Here is a 21505-nt window from a genome sequence, read left to right as displayed (position 1 = left end):
TATCTACACTCCCACAGTTCAGATATAAATATCGCACTCAGATATGCACATCCATAGTTCAGATATAAATATCACACTCATATAAACACACCCATAGTTCATATATAACATCAGACTCATATCTACACTCCCACTGTTTATAAAAGAACAGCGCACTGCTAAACCACACCCACTTTATATATACCCAAAGTCTTGTTGAGAGTTCTCATCAAAGTCTGAACACTGAAAGTTTAACTGTTTTCCCAGGACTGTCCGTCCTGATTTGTGTTTTTCAGCATCGGATTTCCTGCAGACCGGCAAAGAGAGCAGAATAGCGGTCCTGCCGGTGAATGCTGATTTCAACAGACGCCTCCGCGTCCAGGAGCGAGCGGGGGTCGGAAAGCTCTTGTGTCGCACGAAGTTTCTGAAAGGCCCGGAAACACCTGAAGATCATCAGCGCGGTGTCTCCACCTCGTGCTGCAATGTTCGTGTGTCTGACATCAAACTAAAAGGCGGCTTGTTGGAAAACGTTGTGGTCAAAGTTTCTTTTTTAACTGAACATAAATCTTTCAAGATGGAATGTTTTCTTTGCTGCTTCACCATAAACAATATCTTATCACGAAATTTGATTCTTCGTTCCCCACTGTCAGAGATAAAATTGCATGAACCCGAGCCAGGTAGGAGTCGAGCCTACAATCTTCTGATCCGTAGTCAGACGCGTTATCCATTGCGCCACTGGCCCATGTGATGATAGTTAGTGTGTTTTATTTCATTTTTCATTCAGCATCAACCGACAGGTTGACAGATAAACACAGCGAAATGGACAAGAGGAATAGAAATGAACCAAACGGCCTCAAACTCCAACACACAGTGGCGAGTATCTGACAGGTATCAGTGAGAGCAGATGGTGATTTTGCAGCTTGATTTGGCTCCGTGGCTTCGCTGCTCAAAGTGCCTGTTTCGCCGGGTCCTTTATTGTCTAAAGCCTCCTCTGTGATATTTACCCAATTTGTGAGTTGAGCAACAAAATAACATTTAACAAAATAATATTTGTATTAGTTTCGGAGTCAACAAGGAAAGGATTCCAGAACTGCAGTGCGGAAGTGCTCCTTCATTGTACAGACGGACCTCTCATACAATGTCGCCGAAACACGTTTCGAGGATACTGTTCCAGAGGGCTGATTTTACAAACTAATTTAGTTGCAACCAGCAACCCATCTCCATTAAATGTTACGAAGCGAAACTCGTTTCAGAGCAGTTTTCGCTGTTCAGCATTTGTAAAATTAGCAGAAACTCATTTTGAACACATCTTAGTATTAATGAGAATGTCAGGTGCATGACAATTGGGATGGAACCGTCTCTTACAATAAGTACGAAGTATAATCGATTACAAAGTGAAAAAGCCAATCCAATCTCTCAGTCTCTTTATCTGTCACTTTCTCGGTGAGTGAACGTAAACCAGCAGAAGAAGCTAAAACAAAGAACCGAACAGTTTTGTTTGTTTTCTTTTCCTTCGGGCGAGTGCAGTTGAAGAGAATGATTTCTGTTTCCTGCTGGACAAATAACTGGAATGAGCAGTGTATCTGGTTCCCATGGTTACCCAGTGAAACATCCACGTTTATATCTCACATTTACACTGATACCTTCCTTCCTCACTAATTATAGGAAACTTTTGGTCAGGTTCAATCACACCTCAGAAGTCCAGAAGCAAAAAGGAAGGTGGACACCTCATGGTGACGTAAACTACAGGTGAGGGAGGTTTGCAGGTTTACCTGGAGCTGTAAATGTATAAACTCCTTCCAATGTACAAACTCCCCTCACCAACAGCAATTCAATTCTAACTGATCTGAGACTTTGGGCATTTATGGTGATTATACTTTGTGGAGTTAAAGTAGCAGTAAAATCCGTTGTGTGTTATATACATAGCCGTTCAGTCAATCTTAAACATTGTCATCCGACCTATCATGAGCAATGGCACACGGGACATGTTAGGTTACGGACAATTCTGCCTCCAGCAATTGTTCTCTCGGTCACACATCCGGCATCACCTCTCGGTCTCATACTGCAGAGTCACGCCTGAATATAACCACATTTCTGCTTCAGACGTTTACCTGAAGATCAACAAATCACAAGTCAAGAGGAAGGGAACAAACAAATCAAATATTTAAGAACGTTAACAGATAGAAAATTCACCATAAATGACTGAGAAAAAATGAAGCAAACGGAACAAGATGAACAATTAGCAAAATGTAACAAATAAAGAAAGGAGAAGTGGAACCGATCAAATCGCTCCAAATAGTTTTTGAAAAATCCTTTCGATTTTCATCTTAGTTTCTCCGTTAAGTTGGGGACGGACATCTAGAAATATTTTTCGTACCATCATAAAGACAATTAGAATAAAAATTTTCACAAAGTAGGCCTTAATCTTACTTATACGATAGCGTGTTATGTGTTTGTAAAATCTGCAATTGTTCTACCATTCTTTAAGTTTAGCGAGATGCTCTGAATATATGTTCTACATTGAAACGGAAGTGGATTAATAAAATAAAATGAAGAATGTTTAAGAGCATGAAGAGCTAACTTTCCATGTTGGATATCGCGATATATTTATTTACGCAACTGTCATTTGTGAAATGAAGGAATGTATTTATTTCTATATCTGTACGGGTAAGGAAATCCCCATTGGATCATTTCCAGGAACCAATCAAGTACTTAAATTAGTTTATCAAACCCAAAACACCCGTTGGGATTTGCCGATTGAAAATTGGAATGGAAATCGAGACCATCACAAGGTATTGGAACAAATATACCCGCTGAGGTTTCGGGGTTGTAACTGATTTATTTATATCACTGAGTAACCTATTTTAAACAGGGTGAAGGTACAAATCTAATGATAAGGGTCTGGGTTGGAGAAGGAACAGATGAAAGTATCAAATTTAATCACACTGATTCCACAAACACTGCACACCACATCACTTAAACATTGTTATCTGTTTCTACATAAAACTGGAGAGGGTGTGAATAGAAAGTAACAGAAAAAAAGCTCATTAATGCATCAAATTTAATTTTGATATTGTTGCACAAACACTGAACATTCCATCCCTAAAACACTGTCCCGATCTAAAATCAGTCGGCAGGACCCTGAGCCACAGTGAAAATGCTGTGATTTCAACCTGGTTCAAAACACGCAGCCTTCTGACGTGGAGTCAGACACGACTGTTTTTGTACCAGGCCCGCAAGCAAGCGGCTGGAGCAGGATCCATTGGAGGGCGATCGGTGCAGACTGCCGCCGCGGCTCTCGGAATGTGAGAGGCGGAAGCAGCAGCAGTCAGACGGCCTCAACCACAGCACAGTATCCCTGCTCTCCTTCACATTATATCACTGACTCTGTGGCGCAATGGATAGCGTGTTGGACTTCTACTTAGTGGTTGGAAAAGATATTCAAAGGTTGTGGGTTCGAGTCCCACCAGAGTTGGATTTTAGTTCAGGGATCGGGAGCTGGGAAGTGAAATTTTGCAGCAAAACCGCAACAGGATCATTCATGTTCGTCAAGGAGGTGAAACTGCCCCCGACACTTCATCTTACACAAGTGGCTCCAGTCACACCCGAATTCATGATTCTTAAACCACTCTGAGCTGGATTGGCGAAACTCTCTCAAGAAGGAGACTCAACATCGGCTCAGACCGAAAGTCAATTTGCTGAACTTCCGGCTCTGTCAGACTGCATGTTCCTTCAGACAGGTTTCTAACTGACGACATGCATCCTGCTGCCGTGCGAATATTGGTGCTTGAGGGGTAGAATTCTTGCTTGCAGTAATTTTTTTCCTGTAAAACTGGCTCCTGAAGTGTAGGATGGAAAGTATCCTGGCTGAGCGGCCAAAGGCGCTGGTTTCAAGCTCCAGTTAAATCCCACGATTTGTAGATGGATCAAAATAATAGTTTGTGTCTCGAAAACGGCATCCTCCCTCCTGTAAACAAGTAATACTAAACATCTCATCTGCTGTTGTAACAGCGTAGTTCGGAGGAACCACATTGCAATTAAAATGAGTAGATGCATTTTGGAACAAACCAATTGTGCCTTCAACTCCGGTCGAAATGTTCACAAGCAAAAGGATTGTTTAAGCTAGCTGAGACTCGAATTAACAACCTCGGCATTTCCCGAGCCTGTCCTGTCATATAAGGACCGCGCACTGACCGATTGCGCCGCTAGAGCCCGGTCACTCTGATCACCTGTCCCACTCTGCTGGAAAGAATCTGAAGGTGAGAGATCCTTACCTGTGGAAACGTGTCCTGTCCCCGTGATGAAACTAATATCTGCACTTCCACTTTCAGCGTCTTTCACACCCTCTGCTCCATCGCACTACAATCGGGTTTTCTGCGAACAGGTCAATATGAACATTGCCAGAAATTCTATCAGTAGAATGATTTGAACCCAGCGCCCACGCAGCGATTGGATTTATTGCCTGAAAAGCAGTGAGTTCCGGTTGCACAACGCCTTACCAGTCTTTCACGTTTTGTTTAAAGCCGAAATAAATAGATTGGAGCTAATTTACCCCGTGATGGGTTTGTTCTCCTTCGAGCAGAGAAGGTTCAGAGGTGATTTGATCGAAGTGTTCAAAGTCATGAAGGGTTTAATGTTAATAAAGAGAAGCTGTTCCTATTGGCGGAAGTGTCAAGAACCAGAGGACACAGATTTGAGGTGATTGGCAAAAGAACCAAAGGCGACATGAGGAAAATCTTTTTTACGCAGCGAATGGTTCTGATCTGGAATGCGCTGCCTGAAAGGGTGGTGGAAGCAGATTCAATCGTGGCTTTCAAAAAGGAATTTGATAAATACTTGAAGGGGAAAATGCAGGGCCACGGGGAAAGGGACGGGGAATGGGACCAATGGGATTGTTCTTACAAAAGGCAGGTAAGGAATTGATGGGTCGAATGGCCTCCTTCTGTGGTGTGTTCTTTCGATGATAAATATTATTTTACATACAGTGAATGGACCATCCCGAAAAGACTGCCCCGCGATAAAACAGAGTGACGCTGAAAGGTTGCGAAAATGAGACGACCTGGACGTGATTCGAACACGCATCCTTCTGATCTGTAATCAGACGCGCTACCGTTGCGCCACGAGACCCACAGGAGCTAGCTAGAGCCGGATCCATTGGAGGGAGATCGGTACCGACCGCCACAGGGACTCGAAGAGGCGGAAGCAGCAGCAGCAACAGCGCAGGAGCCCCGCTCTCTCATCCAGCCGTGACCAGCGGAGAGCTGCCAGTCCCAGCCTGAGCCCTGTCTGGGAGCCGCCTCTCATTCTTTCTTAAGAGAACGGGACCGATCCAGTTTCAGCTCACAAACAAACTCATGACAGATTACTTATTTAAACCTTGTTTAGATTCAGTGAATTGGGATTTAATTCAATCCTCATCTGCCTGCCGCTCTGTCAGTTCAGGACTTTATTTGAACCGACACTTGGAGCTCTGTTTTACAGGGTGCCGACTGTTTAAGCATTTCTCAGTCCCACCACGAACACTTTTTGCTGCTAACTTCTGCTTAATACACTACTTGGTGTATTCTATAGGCCACCAGCTCGTGGGGCGGATATAGAGGAGCAAATTTGCAGGGAAATGACACAGAGGTGCAAAAGCCATAGAGTCGTGATAACAGGGGATTTCAACTATCCTAATATAGATTGGGATAACCAGAAAATAAGGCGCAAAGAAGGGGAAGAATTTTTGAAATGTGTTCAGGATAACTTTCTCGACCAGTACTTTTCTGGCCCACTGAGGAAGGAGGCATTGCTGGACTTGGTTCAAGGGAATGACGCGGGCCAAGTGGAGCAAGTGTCAGTGGGGGAGCATTTAGGGAGCAGCGATCAGTATCATAAGGATTAGAATAGCTATGGAAATGGACTCTGTCCACTCGAAAGTAAAAATACTCAATTGGAGGAGGGTCAATTTCAGTGGGATGAGAATAGATTTGGCCCAGTAGATTGGAATTAAAGATTGTCAGGCAAAACTATAATTGGACAGTGGGCGGCTTTTAAAATGATGATTCGGGTATGGAGAAGGTACATTCCAACGAGGTAGAAAGGTAGGGGAACTAAAGCCAGAGCTCCCTGGATAATAAGAGAGATAGAGAGTAAGATGAAGTGGGAAAAAGTGGCGTATGACAGGTGTCAGATTGATAACACAAGTGCCAACCAGAGAGAATAGAGAAAGTTCAGAGGGGAAGTGAAAAAGGAAATAAGAGGGGCAAAGAGAGAGCATAAGAATAGCGGAAAACATAAAAGGGAATCAAAAAGTCTTCTACAGACATGTTAACAGTAAACGGGTAGTAAGAGGAAGTGCGGGGACGATTAGGGACCATAAAGGAGATCTACTCATGGAGGCAGTGGGCATGGCAGAGGAACTGAATGAGTACTTCGCATTGGTCTTTACCAAGGAAGAAGATGCTGCCAGATTCTCGATAAAGGAAGATATAGTTAAGACACTGGATGGGCTAAAAATGAGAAAGAAGAGGTACTAGAACGGCTTGCTGTACTTAAAATAGATAAGTCAACTAGTCTGGATGGGATGCAGCCGAGGATGCTGAGGTAAGTAAAGGGGGAAATTGCAGACGTGCTCGCAATAATCTTCCAGACATCCTGAGATATGGGGATGGTAACAGAAGACTGGAGAATTGCAAAGTTTACAACCTTGTTCAAAAAATGGTGTAATTTAAACCCAGCAAGTATAGACCAGTCAGTTTAACCTCGGTGATGGGAAAAGTTTGGGAAATGATAATCTGGGACAGAATTAACAGTCACTTGGACGACTGTGGATTGATTAGGGAATGCCAGCACGGATTTGTTAAAGGCTAATCGTGTTTAACCAGCTTGATAGAGTTGTTTGATGAGGTAACAGAGAGGGTAGATGAGGTCAATGCAGTTGACGTGGTGTACATGGACTTTCAAAAAGCGTTTGATAAAGTGCCACGTGGTAGGCTTGCTATCAAGATTGCAGCCCATGGAATAAAGGGGGCAATAGCAACATGGATGCAGCACTGGCTAAATGATAGGAAACAGAGAGTTGTGGTGAATGGTTGTTTTTCGGACTAGAGGTAGGTGCGCAATGGTGTTCCATAGGGGTCGGTGCTGGGACCACTACTTTTCTTGATAGATATTAATGACTTGGACTTGGGAGTAAAGGGTACAATATCAAAATTTGCAGATGACATAAATCTTGGAAGGGTAGAGAACAGTGAGGTGGATCGACTTAAAGAGGATATGGACACGCTGTTGGCATGAACGGACACGTGGCAGATGAAGTTTGACACTGAACAATGCGAGGTGATGCATTTCGGTGGGAAAAACGAGGAGAGGCAATATAAACTAGAGGGCACAATTCTAAAAGGGTTAGAGGAACAGAGCGATCTGAGGGTATATGTGCACAAATCGTTGAAAGTGGCAGGGCAGGTTGAGAAAGTGGTTTAAAAAGCAGACGGGGTCCTGGGCTTTATAAAGAGGGGCATAGAGTACAAAAACAAGGAAGTCATGATGAACCTTTATAAAACACTATTTCGGCCACAAATGGAATATTGGGTCCAGTTCTGGGCAGTGCACTTTTGAAAGGATGTGAAGACCTTGAGAGGGTGCAGAGGAGATTTACTACAATGATTCCAGGGATGAGGGACTTAAATTACATGGATAGACTGAAGAAATTGGGATTATTCTCCTTGGAATGAGGGGGTGGACATATGAGGAGAGGTTGAGTAGATTGGGACTCTACTCATTGGAGTTCAGAAGAATGAGAGGCGATCTTATTGAAACATATAAGATTGTGAAGGGGCTTGATCGGGTGGATGCGGTAAGGATGTTCCCAAGTATCGGTGAAACTAGAACTAGGGGGCATAATCTTTGAATAAGGGGCTGCTTTTTCAAAACTGATATGAGGAGAAACTTCTTCACTCAGAGGGTAGTAGGTCTGTGGAATTTGCTGCCCCAGGAAGCTGTGGAAGCTACATCGTTAAATAAATTTAAAACGGAAATCGACAGTTTCCTAGAAGGAAAGGGAATTAGGGGTTACGGGGAGCGGGCAGGAAATTGGACATGAATTTAGATTTGAGGTTAGGATCATATCAGCCATGATCTTATTGAATGGCGGCGCAGGCTCGAGGGGCCGATTGGCCGACTCCTGCTCCTATTTCTTATTGACCTTCTCTGCTGGTGTTGCAGATTCGATCAGGCATCGCCGTTTCAGGAAGCCTGAGAAGTCCATCAGGGGACAATACAAGAGACAGAGACAGGGAGAGATAAAGAAATGCATGCAAAGAAAATAAAGAGAATACATAGAATCATGCAGTCATAAAATGGTAACAACACAGAAGGAGGCTATTCGGTCCATTGAGCCCGTGCCGGCTCATTGTAAGAGCGATCCAGTTCGTCCCACTCACCCGCTCCTTCACGTGTGTTGCGCCTTGGAAACTTCCACACCCTGTCCTCTGGAGCTCAAATATTCTCTGGAAAAAAATCAATTCTCCCAACAGCAACACCGAAATGATGTCGGAAGCTAATTGCTGACTTTTCACGAAAAGCACTGAGATAGGAAAGATCGTGCGGAATTTGAAACTGAGATCTCACGTATACCATTTAACGCAAAAGCTCTAAGCGAGAATCATACGCCGAGACCCACGAACCGCTGACATTGAAATCGGACACCAGTTAAAATGTGCGCTGCCTCCCACTGCCGATCGGCCATCCTTTCAGACCTCTTCTGTCCATCCAATCTCGTTTTCTATTCTGGTGCACAGCAATATCAAGTTGTGCATTAACTACTTCCAGTGACCAATATTAGTCTCCCTTTACCAAATTGGTTTCGACTGTACGACTTGAATTATGAAGTATGACGTTTCAGAATTAGTTGCTCTGAAACTACATTGCTTGGGAGGAGACTGAGAGGTGTAGATGAACAGTGGAACCTTGGAGTGCATGTCCACAGATCCCAGAAGGTAGTAGAACAGGTAGATAAGGTGGTTGTGAAGTCACAAAGGATACTCTCCTTTATTTGCGAGGCATAGAATAAAAGAGCAGGGAGGTTATGGAAGAAATGTATGAAACAATAGTTAGGCCACAGCCAGAATACTGCATACAGTTGTGGTCACACATTACAGGATAGGTGTGATTGCACTAGAGAGGGTACAGAGGACATTTACGACAACGTTGCCAGAACTGGAGAATTTTAACGATGACGATAGATTGGATAGGCTGGGGTTGTTTGCTTTGGAACTGATGAGGCTTTTGGGAGATTTAATTAAGGTGTATAAAATTATGACGGGCCTAGATAGAGTGGATAGCAAGAACCTATTTCCCTTCGCAGGGAGGTCAATAATCAGGGTACATAGATCTAAGATAATTGGTCGAAGGATTAGAGGGGAGCGGAAGATTTAATTCCCAGCCAGAAGGCGGTGGGTGTCGGGAATTCACTGCCTGAATGGGTGGGAGAGGAGGAAACCCTCATCGCATTGAAAAATAAAAACTTCAACATGCACGTGAAGATCCGTAACCTACAAGTTTAGTGACCAAACGCTGGAAAGTGAGATGAGGCTCGGTACCGATTTTTCGGTAAGCACAGGCAAGATGTGCAGAATGGCTTCCTTCAGTGGCCTAACTTTCTATGATTCGATGATATGATTGCCGTCTGTCTCGGCATCGCGATAATATGCACTCTACCATAAGTATACTTTAATCAAATTGGTGCTTTGTTTCACTGTGAGAGCGAAGAGACATAAGTGTGTAGACATTGGCTGCTGCAACTCGGTTGCACCTTCACTTTTCCTACCGTCTCAGTCCTCTTCTCCAGCCTTCTCTGCTGGTGTTGCAGGTGAGATCAGCCTTCGCCGTTCAAGGAAGCCTGAGAAGTCCATCAAGGGACACACAGAGAGACATGAGACAGAGACAGGGAAAGATAGAGATATGCATGCAAATCAAATAAAGAGTATAAATGTCAGGTTTTGCAAACTAGAAGAATTTAAGTTACAAAATTGGGAGAGATTCCTTCTCGGGTCTTGAAATCTTAGAAGAGAAGATTGGACGCCCGATTAAAAGCACCGGCCACGTTGAAGCATCTGGGAGAGAGGTAAATGTGGTCAATTAATTCCATTTAATGTATTTGAGCATTGAAGAGATCTTTGAAGAGTAGCGCTTCGAGCAGAATTCAAACCTAGGCAGGAAAACCACATTGGAGTTTTGAGACCACCGCTTCAACCTCTCGGCCATCCCAGCTGTAAACGGCATGTTCGTTCAAACAGGATTCCATTCAGAAACATGCAATTTCTATATAAGTCAGCATTGGTGGTTCAGGGGTAGAATTCTCGCCTGCCACGCGGGAGACCCGGGTTCGATTCCCGGCCAATGCACGATTATTTTGCATTCTGCACCAAGGAGGAACTTCGGAACAGGATTGTGGTTTTCAGTCCTTCCAGCCTGTTCCGCAACTCAATGAGATCATGGCTGAGTTGTGACCGAAGTCCCTGTACCCGCCTTCGTCCCATCGTTCTCAATACCTTTGGTTAACAAAAATCTATAAATCACGCGTTTGAAATTAACAATTGAGCTTACATCAACTGCCGTTTGTGGAAGAGACTTCCACACTTCTACCTCCCTTTGCTTGTGGAAGTGTGTCCTAACTTCACTCCCGAAAGTCCTGACTCTAATGTTTAGGCTATGCCCCCAAGTCCAAGACACCCCAACGAGCGGAAATAGTTTCTTTGTAACTACCCCATCAGTTCCTCTTAATATCTTGATAATTTCGATCATATCAGCCTTTAATCCACTAAATTGCAAGGAATACAACCATAGTTTGTGTAATCTCTCCTCGTAATTTAACGCTTAGAGTCCAGGTATCATTCTAGTAAATCTACACTGCACTCCCTCCAAGGACGGTATATCCTTCCGAAGGTGCGGTGCCCAGAACTGAACACAGCACTCCAGGTGTGGTCCAACCAGAGCTTTGTGTTGATGTAGCATAATGTCTATTCCCTTGTATTCTCATCCTCTAAATATACAGGCCACCATTCCATTAGCCTTTTTGGTTATTTCCTGTACCTGCCCATGAAATGTTATTGATCTATGTACATGGACACCTAAGTTCCTGTGGAACTTCACAGTTTCGAATTATTCACCTTTTGTAAAGTATTCTGATCTATCATTGTGAAGTCCAAAGTGGATGACCTCACACTTGCCAAAATTGAAATCCATTTGCCACGGTTTTGGCCATTCATTTATTATATTAATGTCTCTCTGGAATGTTGTGCTTTCATCTGCACTGCTCACAACGCTGCTCATTTTGGAGCCATCCACAAACTTCGATATGTCGTTCTCGAACCCGTCATCTAATATTAATGAGAACGCCTGAACTGGGGGAATTCACATTCAGCATCAATCTCTTCATCATCCAGAGACATTTTATTTACTTTACATGTGTTGCGCCTTGGGAAACTCAGCACTCTGTCTTCTGGAGCTCAAACATGCTCTGCATGTAATTCAATCCTACCAACAGCAATACTGAGAAGATGTCAGAAGCCAATTGGTGTCTTTTCACTCAAAGTTGTGGAATCGCAAGGCTCATCTGGGATTTGAACGCGGAACTTCTCGGACTTTAATTAACTAAAGCCCCAAAGCGAGAATCGTGCATTTGGATCAACCAGGCGCTGTTACTTGCTTTGTGCAGCCAGTGACAAGTTTCGTTGTCTTCCAAAGCCGATCGGCCATCCTTTCAGACCTCTTCTGTGCATCCAATCTCGTTTTCCATTCCGGTGTGCACTAATATCAAGCTGTACACTAACTATTTCCTGTCGCCAATATTAGTTTCCCTTTACTAAATTGGTTTCGTTTGTGCGACTTTTATTATCAAGCAAGACGTTTCAGAATTAGTTGCTCTGAAACTACATTACTTTGGAGGACACTGAGAGGTGTCGATGAAAAGAGGGATCTTGGAGTGCATGTCCACAGATTCCTGAAGGTAAGAGGACACGTAGTTAAAGTGGTTAAAAAGGCATACAGGATACTCTCCTTTATTAGCTGACGCATAGAATGTAAGAGCATGGAGGTTATGGTAGAAATTTATAAAACAATGGTTCAGCCTCAGCAAGAAAGCAACATATAGTTGTGGTCACCACATTACAGGAAAGATGTGATTGCACTAAAGATGGTACAGAGGAGATTTACGACACTGTTGCCAGAACATGATAATTTTAGCTATGAGATTAGATTGGATAGGATGAGGTTGTTTGCTTTGGAGATGAGGAGGCTGTTGGCAGATTTTATTGAGGTGTATAAAATTATGACGGGCCGAGATTGAGTGGATAGCAAGGACCTATTTCCCTTAGCAGGGAGGTCAATAATCAGGGTACATCGATCTAAGGTAATTGGTAGAAGGATTAGAGGGGAGAGGAAGATTTTGTTCCCACCCAGTGGACGGTGGGGGTCGGGAAATTACTGCCCGAAAGGGTGGGAGATGCAGAAACCTTCATCGCATTGAAAAAAAAAACTTCAATATGCATGTTAAGATCCGTTACTAAAAGTATTAGGTATCAAACGCTGGATAGTGAGATAAGGCTCGGTATCGATTTTTTCGGCCGGCACAAGCACGATGTGCAGAATGTTTTCCTTCTGTGGCCTAACTTTCTCGGATTCGATGATATGATTGCCGTCTGTCTCGGCATCGTGATAACATACACTCTCCCATAAGTATACTTTAATCAAATTGGTGCTTTGTTTCACTGTGAGAGCAGAGACATAAGTGTGTAATCATTTGCTACAGCAGCTGGGTTGCACCTTTATTTTCCTACCGTCTCAGTCCATTTTTTTACCCTCCTCTGCTGGTGTTGCAGGTTCGGTCAGCCTTCGCCGTTCAAGGAAGCCTGAGAAGTCCATCAGGGGTCACACAGAGAGACAAGAGACAGAGACAGGGAAAGATAGAGAGATGCATGCAAAGAAAATAAAGAGTATAAATGTCAGGTTTTGAAAACTAGCGGAATTTAAGTTACAGATTGGGAAATATTGCTTCTCGGTCTTGAAATCTTGGAAGAGAAGATTGGACGCCCAATTAAAAGTACCGGCCACGTTGAAGTATCTCTCATGCTGGGACAGAGGTAAATGCGGTCAATTAATTCCAATTTATGTATTTGAGCATTGAAGAGATCTTTAAACCGGAGCACTGCGAGCCGAATTCAAACCAAGGCAGGAAAACTCCATTGGGGTTTTGAGACAACAGCTTTCACCACTCGTCCATCGCAGCTGGAAACGGCATGTTCGTTCAGACAGGATTCCATTTAAAAACATGCAAATTCTTCACAACCTAGCATTGGTGGTTCAGGGGTAGAATTCTCGCCTGCCACGTGGGAGACCCGGGTTCGATTCCCGGCCAATGCAAGATCGTTTTGCATTCTGCACCAAGGAGGAACTTCGGACTCCACACCTGGAGTCTTTGATCCTTCCAGCCTGTTCCGCAACTCAATGAGTTGTGACCGAACTCCCTGGACCCGCTTTCCTCCCATATCTCTAAATACCTTTGGTTAACAAAAATCTATAAATCACGGGTTTGAAATTAACAATTGAGCTCGCATCAACTGCCGTTTGTGGAAGAGACTTCCACACTTCTCCCTCCCTTTGCTTGTGGAAGTGTGTCCTAACTTCACTCCTGAAAGTCCTGACTCTAATGTTTAGGCTATGCCCCCAAGTCCTCGACACCCCAACGAGCGGAAATAGTTTCTTTGTAACTACCCTATCAGTTCCTAATAATATCTTGATAATTTCGATCACATCAGCCTTTAATCTACTAAATTGCAGTGAATACAACCATAGTTTGTGTAATCTCTCCTCGTAATTTAACGCTTCGGGCCCAGGCATCATTCTACTAAATCTACACTGCACTCCCTCCAAGGACAGAATATCCTTCCGAAGGTGCGGTGCCCAGAACTGAACACAGTACTCCAGGTGTGGTCCAACCAGAGCTTTTTGTAGCTGTCGAATAATGTCTATTCCCTTGTATTCTCGTCCTCTAAATATATAGGCCACCATTCCATTATCCTTTTTGATTATTTCCTGTACCGGTCCATGAAATGTTATTGATCTATGTGCAGGGAAAACCTAAGTTCCTATGGAACGCCACAGTTTCCAATTTTTCACCTTTTGTAAAGTATTCTGATCTATCTTTGTGATGTCCAAAGTGGATGATCTCACACTTGCCAAAATTGAAATCCATTTGCCACGGTTTTGTCCATTCATTTATTATATTAATGTCTCTCTGGAATGTTATGCTTTCATCTACACTGCTTACATCGCTTCCCATTTTGGGTCCATCGGCAAACTTCGATATGTCGTTCTCTATCCCGTTATCCAATATCAATTGGACCGCCTGACTTTGGGGAAATTCACATTCAGCATCAATCTCTTCATCATCTTGAGACATTTTATTTACTTTACATTTGTTGCCCAGGCATAGAATGTAAGAGCAGTGAGGTTGTTCTTGAAATGAATATAACACTAGTTAGGCCACAGCTGGAGTATTGCCTACAGTTGTGGTCACCACATTACAGGAAAGATGCGACTGCACGAGAAATGGTACAGATGTGATTTACGACGATGTTTAGAGGACTGGAGAATTTTAGCTATGAGAATAGATTGGATAGGCTGAGGGTGTTTTCTCTGGAACCGAGGAGGCTGAGGGGAGATTTAATTGAGGTGTACAAAATTATGACGGGCCTGGATAGAGTGGAAAGGAAGGACCTGTTTCACTTAGCAGGGAGGTCAATAAAAAGGGCGCATAGATTTAGGGTAATTGGTCGAGGATTAGAGTGGAGCAGAGGGGATTTTGTTCCACCCAGCGGGTGGTGGGGGTCTGGAACTCACTGCCTGAGAGGGTGGGAGAAGCAGAAACCCTCATCGGATTTAAAAAGCACTTCAATATGCACTTGAAGAGCCATAACCGACAAGACTACGGACCAAACGCTGGTAAGTCGGGCGATGCTGGATACCTCTTTTCCGGCCGGTACAAACATGATCGGCGGAATGGCCTCCACTGGCGTAAATTTTTCAGATTGTCTGATTCTCTGATATGATTGCCGTCTGTCTCGGCATGGTGATAACATACACTCTACCATAAGAATACTTTAATCAAATTGGTGATTTGATTCACTGTGAGAGCGACGATACATAAATGTGTAGACATTGGCTGCAGCAGCTGGGTTGCACCTTTACTTTTCCGACCGTCTCAGTCTTTCTTTAATCTTCTCTGCTGGTGTTGCAGGTTCGATCAGCCGTCGCCGTTCCATTTCACGCTCAGGCCTACCCGCACTCGGTACTGTCATGGCCTGAACACGTCTTTCGTGTTCTCACAGAAAATGCCACTTTTGCGAGCAGCTTGTCTGGACTGGACTGCACTGAGATGGGACACTGGGAGTATTCAATTAATGAAATCAGTACTTCAAACAGAAAAAAATCTTCACTCACTCATCCTGATACATTAGGTTCTCATTAGAAGCCTAAAAAGCCCATCAGGCAACAACACAAGAGACAGAGATAGGGAGAGAAAGAGAAATGCATGCAAAGAAAATAAAGGTTTTCAAAAGAATCATACAATCATAAAATGGTTACAGAACAGAAGGAGGCTATTCGGCCCATCGAGTCCGTGCCGGGTCATTTCAAGAGCAATCCAGTTAGTCCCATTCCCCCGCTCCTTCCGGTCGCTCTATATTTTTATGCCTTCAAGTATTTATCGAATTCCTTTTTAAAACCCACGATTCAATCTGCTTCCACCATCCTTTCAGGCAGCGCATTCCAGATTATAACTACTCGCTGGGTAAAAAAGTGTTTCCTCATGTCGCCTTTGGTTCTTTTGCCAATCACCGTCAATCTGTGTCCTCTGGTTCTCGATCCTTCCGCCAATGGGAACAGGTTCTCTTTATTTACTTTATCTGAACCCTTCATGACTTTGAACACTTCTATCAAATCTCCTCTTAACGTTCTCTGCTCGAAGGAGAACAACCCCAGCACGGGGTAAATGCGATCAATCAGCTTCAATTCATTAATTTGAGCATTAAACAGCTCTTTAAACGTTACTGTGACATTATGGTAGCGTGGCCTCGCGGTCTAAAGTGTTCCATCAAATTTCTATGGAGGCGTGGGTTTGAATCCCACTGATGCTAGAATTTCTGGCAATGTTTATTTTGATCTGTTGACAGAAAACCCGATTGTCGTGCGATGGAGCAGAGGATGTGAAAGAAGCTAAAAGTGAAATGCAGATATTATTTTCATCAAGGGGACAGGACACGTTTCCACAGGTAAGCGTCTCTCACCTTAAGATTCTTTCCAGCAGAGTGGGACAGTTGATCAGAGTGACCGGGCTCCAGCGGCGCAGTCAGTGCGTCGTCCTTCTATGACTGTACAGGGTCGGGAAATGGCGAGGTTGTTAGTTGAGTCTCACCGAGATAAACGAATCTTTTTCCTTTTGAACATTTCGAACGGAGCAAAAGGAATAATTGAGGTGTTCCAAAATGCATCAATTATTTGTCTCGCCACGTGGTTCCTCTTGTTGCAATAGCAGATGTGATATTTAGTGTTATCAGTTTACAGGAGGTAGACTGCGGAATTGGAGCCACAAACTATGATTTTGATCCATCTGTAAATTATGGGATTTAGCTTGAGCTTTAAACCAGCGCGTTCGACCGCTCAGCCACGATAATTTCCATCTTGCGATCTTCAGGAGCTCCTTCTACAGCATAGAATTACTGCAAGCAAGAATTCTACCCCTGAAGCACCAATGCTTGCACGGCAGCCGGATGCATTTGTCCAGTTGGAAACCTGTCTGATGGAACATGCAGTCTGATAGAACCGGAAGTCCAGCAGATTGACTTTTGCGGTGAGCAGATGATGAGCCTCCTTCTTGAGAGTGTTTCGCCAATCCAACTCAGAGTGGATTAAGCATTATAAATTCGGGTGGGACTGGAGCCACTTGAAAAAGAGGAAGTGTAGGGGGTTGTTTCCCTTCCTTGAAGGGCATTAATGATCCTGTTGAGGTTTTGATGCAAAATTTCACTTCCCAGCTCCGAAATCACCGAACCCTGAGCTAAAATTCAACGATGGTGAGATTTGGACACACAACTTTTGCAGTGATTAGAAGAAGTCCCACGTGCTACCCATGGCGCCACAAATCGGCTATCGATTGGGTTATTTCACGTTACCCATATGCTGCTTTGGAACTTTTGCTGCGGTGCAGTAAGTGGTTCAAAAGCTCAGTGGAGATTCAAAGCAGCTCCTGAGAAAGCGACACAGCGACGGTTTGTGCAATGCATAGTCCTCTCTCTCTCTCCCATTTGCTCACTCTCGCTTTCCATCTTGTGCTCTCACTCTCCCCGTTTATCTCATGAGCGCTGGAATACCAAGGGGTGGAAGTTATGTTAAAGCTGCACAGAGCTCTGGCAAGACCCCATCTGGAGGACAGCATTCAATTCTGGGCACCCCACCTCAGGAAGGATGTATGAACCTGGATGTTCGAGGGGCTGAATGGCCTACTCATGTTCCTATGTTCCAATAAATGAAAGAATAATTCAAGTATGGAGACCCGAATGTATGAGGATGAGTGAGTGAAGAATGTTTTCTGTTTGAAGTGCTGATTTCATTCATTGAATGCTCCCAGTGTCCCAGCTCAGTGCAGTCCAGTCCAGACGAGCTGCTCGCAAAAGTGGCATTTTCTGTGAGAACACGAAAGACGTGTTCAGGCCATGACAGTACCGAGTGCGGATAGGCCTGCGCGTGAAATGGAAAATTGAGGTGAAATACTCCCACAAGCAGCGGGTGTCTCTGTTTCCATTTCCAAAATACACGCACGCACGGGCCGAATCGATGCAGCTCCTGGGAAATCTGTGAGGCGACGCAGGGCTGCCGTGGATCATTTGAAGCAACTGGCACACACAAGATTCGGCCCGTTTCACGTGGAATCTCCTGTTTCTGAATCTTCTTTCCTTCCTGCTTCCTCTGCACCTCCAGCTGCCAGTTGAATTAGATGCTTGATGCAAACACAGCGAATACATGAAACCCATCTTGACCTGGTCAGCAGGGAGAGGGAAAGGATGGTGCTGGCCATTGAGAAGGGATGGATTTTGCACATACCGGGAAAAATAGACGCAAAGGTCTCATCTCCCTGCTTCTTTGCTTTGCGGAATATCTTAGCATTCAGAGATGATCTCACTGCCCCCCAGGCCCATGATCCCCACTCGCACTCTCCTTCCGATCACAAACACTTTGCTTAGGTTTCAAATCGTATATGTTTTCACACTGGGATTTAATTTGCAGAAAGCGATGCTGTGATAACCCGGGGCGATTGACGAGATGCAGTGCAAGAAGATACATAAAAGGCGAATGATAATAATGACTGTTCTCACACTGTGAGCTACAGTTAAAGGCTGACAACATTTAAAGTCTCATGCAGCAGGTCTGGGCCCAAATCTTTCACGTGGCATCTCCTTCTGCTTCTGTCACTCCGTTTCCTCCACGGAGAGTTCATTTGGAATTCCTGTGCGGCTGCATTGCGCATTTTCCAGAACTGCTTCGAGCGCAATTCGCTCCAGTCCATCAATTGCAGATATTAGTTTGATCAACGGGAGAGGACACCTTTTCACAGGCAAGGGCTGTTCATCCTATTGTTTTTCTGCCAGATTAGGGCAGATGATCAAAGTAACCGGATTGGGTGAACTGTCCGTACAGGTGCCTGGTGGGCTCGTGGTTATGATTCGGCGCTTACACTGATATAATTAATTACATGAAACCAAATAAACTCTACGAACAGAGGAACATTTCTGTAAACACCATTAACCAACCTATAGCATTTTGTTGCAGACTGAAAGAAACCCTAACATGGTTACCGAATGACACTCACTAGTTTAATAATGATTTGTTTTGTATTTGAAACGCTTTTCCGACTGCATTTTAGGAGACTGTTTGGAAATGTTCAGTGTGTATGAGACCAGAAGTTTGGTGCAGCCGTTGTTAAATTGAACAGGAACAGCCAATTGTCGACCTATCAACACAGGAGAAGAAACTCGCCCCTGGAGCAAGTTCCAATATAATGAAAAAATTCTGCCCGGGATCGAATCGGGGGCTTTTTGCGTGTGAGGCAAACGTGATAATCGCGATAATACAGAAACCGCAACACGGTAAGTATTTTTAAAAATGCTCAGTGTTTATCACACCAGTAACCTGGTGCAACCGCTGATCAATTTCACAGGACCGGTGCTTTGTATCAAACAGAAGTTAGCAGCAAAAAGTGTTATTAATGGTAATAGTGGGACTGAGAAATGCTTAAACAACCGGCACTCTGTAAAACAGAACTCCAATTATCGGTTTAAATAAAATCCTGAACTGACAGAGCGGAGGGCAATTAAAGATTGAATTATATCGCAATTCACTGAATCCAAACAACGTTTAAAGAAGTGAATCTCTCAGGAGTAGGATTCCTGCGCTTTTGGTGAGGAAGTGTGGTTGGCTGCTGCTTTCGTCCCCTGCACTCCCAGAAGCGCGGTGGTGGTCAGTACCGATCGCCATCCATATGGATTTCGGATCCACAAGTTTCCTGTGGAGCTGGTGGCAGAACTGCAGCATCTGACTTCAGATCCGAAGACTAAGTGTTTGAATTACGTTGGGTCGCAGCATTTTCACTGCGGCTCAGGGCTCTGCGACTGATTTTAAGTCGGGACAGTGTTTGAGGGATTGGCTGTTCAGCATTTGCGCAGTAAAGCAAAATTACATTTCATACATCAATGTTTTTTTTCTGTTACTTTCTGTTTAGACCCTTTCCAGTTTTATATGGAAACAGATATCAGTATTTAAGGGATGTGCTGAGCAATGTTTGTGGAATCAGTGTAATTAAATTTGATACCTCAATGTTGTTTTTTCTGTAACTTTCTATTTACACCTTCTCGAGTTTTACATAGAAACAGGTATCAATGTTTGGAGGGTGTGGTGTGCAAAGTTTGTGTAATCAGCATAATTCAGTGTAATACAATGAATGGCTTTTTCTGTTACTTTCTATTTAGACCCTCTCCAGTTTTATATAGAAACAGGTCTCAATTTTTAAGGGCTGTGGTGTGCAATGTTTATGGAATCAGCGTAATTAAATGTGCTTATTTAGTCTATTCCGTCTCCAGCCCAAACTCTTGTTGTTAGATTTGTAACTTCACCGAGTTCAAACTGGGATAAATCCACCGTCCAGCCATTCGGCAATCATAAATTTTAATTGAACTTTACTCTGGCCCAGAGTCACCCGCTGTAATCCAGTCTTTCTCGGGCACATTAACATCATAACCACTGGTTTAAAAGAGAAAACTGCCGTCCGTTTCACTGGAAGTGCAAGAGACAACTTTGTAGACACCGGCTCGTTGGACCTTCTCATTTCAACTCATCTCATTTTCAGCAAACCAGAACGTTACTGAAATAGAGGGTGGTGAATAACAGCTCGAAAAATCAATGTTGTCTATCATTGGGTGACTGAGTCTTCCAACATACAGACATACAGACATTTCGGGGCAAGGGGAGTTTGAAGTTCAGAAATAACACAGCACAGATTTTCACTCGTGCAAGCTGCACACCCTTTATTTTGGAAAAGTAAACTGATGGTAAGACCGCTGTTACATTGATCACTACAAGCTGAAGCTTTCGCTCGGTGAATTAATGGTTCAGTGCGCAAGACGTCGTGTTTCTATCGCGCAATTGGTTCCTGTTAATTAATAATGGTCGGTGTTTCAATTCCACTCACAGAGGGTGACTGTTACCTTAACATTCATTGTCTCGCATTGCCGGGTTTCTAAAGTGCTGCTATCAGCTGAGAACGGCTGATATTCCAACATTTCGCCTGCGGTCGGAGAGCAGGCACACGAACAATAAATAAAAAACCGAGATTGGCTTCAAGGTAATCAGAATTCTTCGTGACAGACCAGATCCGAAGAGAATGCTCACGGTTTGCCGGAGAGCTGTCTCGCTGTGACGTGGATATTTCTGCAGTGAGCGAGAGGCAAACTGTTTCCCATTTTTCCGTGATGAATGTCACTCCCCTTACTTTGGAAAAGTAAAATGGTATTCACATTCCGACAGGTTTCAGTTGATTTGTGAGGGATCATTAAAGGATCCTGCAACGCTGCCTCCGTTAACAACAGCAGTTCTGAGCCGCATCTCAGATGCAGCAACAATCCCATCAGTTTTTCGCTGTTCCCCAGCTCCCGGAGTGAGCGAGACCGTGACAGCAGCACCATTCAGGCCGCCTGTCCGGCCCTGCTCTCTCCAATCACCGGCTGCCGATGGAAAGCAGCGAATGCAGTCTCAGACCGAGCATTATTGCCCTTCCCTGGGAAACTGGATACCACGGCCCGACCAAACGTCCCCATACACCGAGCACAGGCAGAGGAAACTCCGGGGAGTTAATATCTTGATCAGACGGCCTTCCAGCAGGTTTTAGCGAGAATCAGAGAGAGTGAAACTGCCATTGGGCCTCACTGAGAAAATCGGG

At 44.1% G+C, this 21505-nt stretch overlaps 5 non-coding genes across 5 annotated transcripts; 3 read left to right on the top strand and 2 right to left on the bottom strand.

Annotated features, from left to right (window-relative positions):
• Positions 1-648: 648 nt before the first annotated feature.
• trnar-acg (transfer RNA arginine (anticodon ACG)) lies at positions 649-721 on the bottom strand. The gene has a single exon. It is a non-coding gene; the product is annotated as a tRNA-Arg (tRNA).
• Positions 722-3362: 2641 nt separating this feature from the next.
• trnar-ucu (transfer RNA arginine (anticodon UCU)) lies at positions 3363-3454 on the top strand. Its single transcript is given in 2 exon segments — positions 3363-3399; positions 3419-3454. It is a non-coding gene; the product is annotated as a tRNA-Arg (tRNA).
• A 1580-nt stretch (positions 3455-5034) lies between these two features.
• On the bottom strand, positions 5035-5106 carry trnac-aca (transfer RNA cysteine (anticodon ACA)). The gene has a single exon. It is a non-coding gene; the product is annotated as a tRNA-Cys (tRNA).
• A 5187-nt stretch (positions 5107-10293) lies between these two features.
• Positions 10294-10364, top strand: trnag-gcc (transfer RNA glycine (anticodon GCC)). Its single transcript has one exon. It is a non-coding gene; the product is annotated as a tRNA-Gly (tRNA).
• Positions 10365-13309: 2945 nt separating this feature from the next.
• trnag-gcc (transfer RNA glycine (anticodon GCC)) lies at positions 13310-13380 on the top strand. The gene has a single exon. It is a non-coding gene; the product is annotated as a tRNA-Gly (tRNA).
• Positions 13381-21505: the final 8125 nt, after the last annotated feature.

This window comes from Heptranchias perlo, chromosome 20, assembly GCF_035084215.1.
Source record: "Heptranchias perlo isolate sHepPer1 chromosome 20, sHepPer1.hap1, whole genome shotgun sequence".
Lineage (NCBI taxonomy): Eukaryota > Metazoa > Chordata > Chondrichthyes > Hexanchiformes > Hexanchidae > Heptranchias > Heptranchias perlo.
Note: the sequence above shows the minus strand (reverse complement) of the source record. Positions and strands in the feature narration are given on the sequence as shown.